The sequence below is a fragment of the Corylus avellana genome, chromosome ca1 (genome assembly GCF_901000735.1).
Source record: "Corylus avellana chromosome ca1, CavTom2PMs-1.0".
Classification (NCBI taxonomy): Eukaryota; Viridiplantae; Streptophyta; class Magnoliopsida; order Fagales; family Betulaceae; genus Corylus; species Corylus avellana.
In genome coordinates, this window is record NC_081541.1 from 20859027 (window position 1) to 20862687 (window position 3661).

The 3661-nt window shown below is 36.0% G+C and overlaps 1 long non-coding RNA gene across 1 annotated transcript; it reads left to right on the forward strand.

Annotated features, from left to right (window-relative positions):
• Window positions 1–761: 761 nt before the first annotated feature.
• Window positions 762–3371, forward strand: LOC132177158 (uncharacterized). Its single transcript, XR_009439740.1, has 3 exons — window positions 762–815; window positions 1952–2075; window positions 3311–3371. It is a non-coding gene; the product is annotated as an uncharacterized LOC132177158 (long non-coding RNA).
• The last annotated feature ends 290 nt before the right edge of the window (window positions 3372–3661 follow it).

Here is a 3661-nt window from a genome sequence, read left to right on the forward strand (position 1 = left end):
CGGGTCTCGACTAGAGACCCGCCATGGGTCAACAGACCTACAGATGGGTCTAGTCGCTACCCAGTTGTGGGTCATGGCTGTAAGACCCGAGAAAATAATTAAGTTTATTATTAATAGTCTCATAGTAATTAGATTTAATTAATGAGATAAATAGCAGATGGGACCAATTAGAATAATTGATATAATAATAATTACTCTATCATAATTGAAATATAAACAAGATTGATTAATAATAATAATATTTGTGCGATAATAATATAATAACAATATTATTTAATGATGATATATTATGTAATGTAAGTTTTAAGTGATAAAGAGATTAACTGATAATAATGTTAGTGTGACAAATGATTAATAAATAAAATAGATTAATGGTAAGTTGTAGCTAGAATAAATAAAAGTAGTGTGGGGAATAAAAGAGGACAATAAAAATAGAATCAATATGTAGTGGGGTAATCTTGCAATTTTAAAAAGATGGAGCTTTAAAATAAAAAGGAGATCTAACTAATGCCACGTGTCGGGCTACCATTGGCTATATGGGATATCCCTTATCCCTTTATCCCATCTCTTTCCCCTACTCTCATCTCACGCACACCCTCTCTCCCCCTTCTTTCTTTCCTTCGTTTATTTCCTTCTCATCTCCTTCTCCCTTCTTTTCTTTACACACACACGCACACATGGCTGAGAGAGAGAGAGAGAGAATGATGGTGACATTGAGGGAGAGGAGCTGCTGACCATGGAGAAGAAGAAGAAGAAGTAGAAGAAGAAGAAAGTGAGGAATGAAAATGGGATTTCCAACCATGGATTGTTGTTGGGTAAATCTCTAAGCTGCTCATGATTTTCTCTTCTACCCATTGGATTGGAAGCTTGAAATCATAATAATTTGGGGAATTTCTACTTAGGTCCAAAAATTGAGTGAATTTTAATGAGAAGCCTAATTCCTATAATTAGTTTGGGGGGGCTTTTGTGGATAGTGGATTGCTAAGCATGATTTAAGTTTTGGGTTATTGAATTAATGAGTTGAAACTCTAATTTTACCTATTGGTAAAGTATGGACATAAACCCTAATTGGTATAGTATGAATTAAATTGGGGCTTTTGGTATGTGAACACTAGGATGGCTAATTGGATGGGTTAATTGCATTTGAACTGTTAATTAACCCTAGGCTTTCATGGGTTTAATAGAAATTGATGAATATGGGTTTAGGTTCTAATGTCATATTAGAATCATAGTAATTATCATAAGTGTTTATGAGTATTATAAATTGGGGTAAACGACAATGAGAATGGATATATACATGTTACGTATGATAAGGGAGTAAATAAGTATTTAATGTAATGAGTAGTAAATAGATAAGTAGATGGGTATATTGGTAAACATGTTGATAAACATAGAGTATGATAAGGTTATGTAATAAAATGATTTAAGATGAGATGATTGTATATTATTGGTTATCCAAATATAACCTTAAGGCATTAGAGTATTATATGTATAAATTGGTTATGTTGTAAAAATGCATAACTAGACTTTGAATTCACTTAGTATTGCAATTAAATATATATATATATATGTACAATAAAAGTGACATAAGCGCGTTATTGAAATTGGATTAACTTGATATGCGTTTAAATTATATAATTACCAAATATACTTTCATATCATGAATTAATAAAGAAATAAATTGCTAATGTAAAGATGGAATTCATTAAGTGTGTATTTAGTAATGAAGTTAATACATGGTGTAAGAATATGGTAACCTTGGGTGTCTTAGTGTAAAGCAATTAATTAGAATAAGGGCCTTAGTTGAGTTGGCTTATATGGAGGGTCTTTGGTGCTTAGTTAATGTCTAGGAGAGTAAGCGATGCTACGTAAGAGCATGTGGGTAGCTATGTGTGTGATAAGGTGTAGAGTTTGATAGTTTAACCAAGTCTAATGATGCGGTTAATTGCAGGCATGTAATGTGATATTGGAGGCTTAGGACTGGATCTAGTCTTCCAATGTGTGGTATGGGTAATCGGGTCGATGGAGCACTTCGAAAGGATTACTTGAGTCATGAGTCATTTGCAGGCTACAATGTAAGTATTTTACTTACTGGGCAAAAAGATAGTATGTTTTAAAGTATAAAAGATGCTTTGGATGAATGTATGACTATTTAATGATGTTCTATAAGATGTGTTGGATGAATGTTTGATGTAATGTTTCTATGAGCTTTTATGGGTTTACAAGATAATGTGATGATTATGTTGTTATGAGCATTGGATGGTTCTCATGGTTTATGACATGATTCTATGATTTTTATAATATGAGTTATGATAGTAAATGAGTTCAAGGTATTGTTATCATGAGCATGAGCAATGTAACAGAAACGGGGTTCAACTCTGGTAGCGATGACAAGTCTTATACCGTAGAGCTGGCACATGCATAACGAGAAAGGGTTCAACTCCAGAGTAATGACAAGTCTTATACCGTAGAGCTGGCCTCATGCATAACGAGAAATGGGGTGACGGCTCCCGGTAGTGATGACAAGTCTCCTACCGCAGGGCTGGCCTCATATGAAAAAGAGAAACGGGGTGACAGCTCCCGGTAATGATGACAAGTCTTTTACCACAAGGCTGGCCTCAAGCATAACAAGAAACGGGGTGACAGCTCCTGGTAGTGATGACAAGTCTCCTATTGCAGGGCTGGCCTCATATGTAAAAGAGAAACGGGGTGATGGCTCCCAGTAGTGATGACAAGTCTCCTACCACAGGGCTGGCCTCATATGTAAAAGAGAAACGGGGTGACAGCTCCCGGTAGTGATGACAAGTCTCCTACCGCAGGGCTGGCCTCATATTTATAAGAGAAACGGGGTGACAGCTCCTGGTAGTGATGACAAGTCTCGTACTGCAGGGCTGGCTTCATAATGAAAATTGCACAAGATGATGAGCATGAGAATGAGCATGCATGGCATATGATTGGTTGATGATCTTTATACTAGGCGTATCTGTATGCATATGTGACTGGTATGAGACAGACGCATATGTATACCGTTACGAATGGTTGCATATAATGGTATTTATGTTAGATGTATCAGTATGCATATGAAACGGGAGATGGAACCATGCGTATGTATATCGTTATGGATAGATGATGCATATTGACTTTCAATATATTTTATTGTTAAGCTAATTAAATTGTAAGCATGTTTTTAAATGATGACTCTTTTAGATAGCCCAGTGAGTTATATACTGCTGAGCGTTTCTATTTAATGGAGATGGCGGGCTCATGAAATCTGCCTGCATCATGGGTGGTGGTGATTCCCATGGTGCAGACGATGTTGTGGATGCAGGTACAGAGACGATAGATGAGGATCCTGTCGCCATGTATTTGGGCCATGATGTTTGAGGCCTCGATGCGTCGAGGGTTGATTTTGTTGGACTAGTTATTAGTCCTCTTTGTTAGAGCATTTATGTATATGTTTAGATGTTGGTATTTTGTCTATGGCTCGTGTCGCATGTGACACTTTGTTTAGCCATTCTTTTGTATATAAAGCTCTACTCACATAGATGTATTTGTTAGCTCTAATGTGTTATGTATGTCTTATGTTATTTATGTTCCGCAATAAATATATGAAATCTAATTAATCATGGACGATGCATATAGCTTTGTAAGACTTATGATA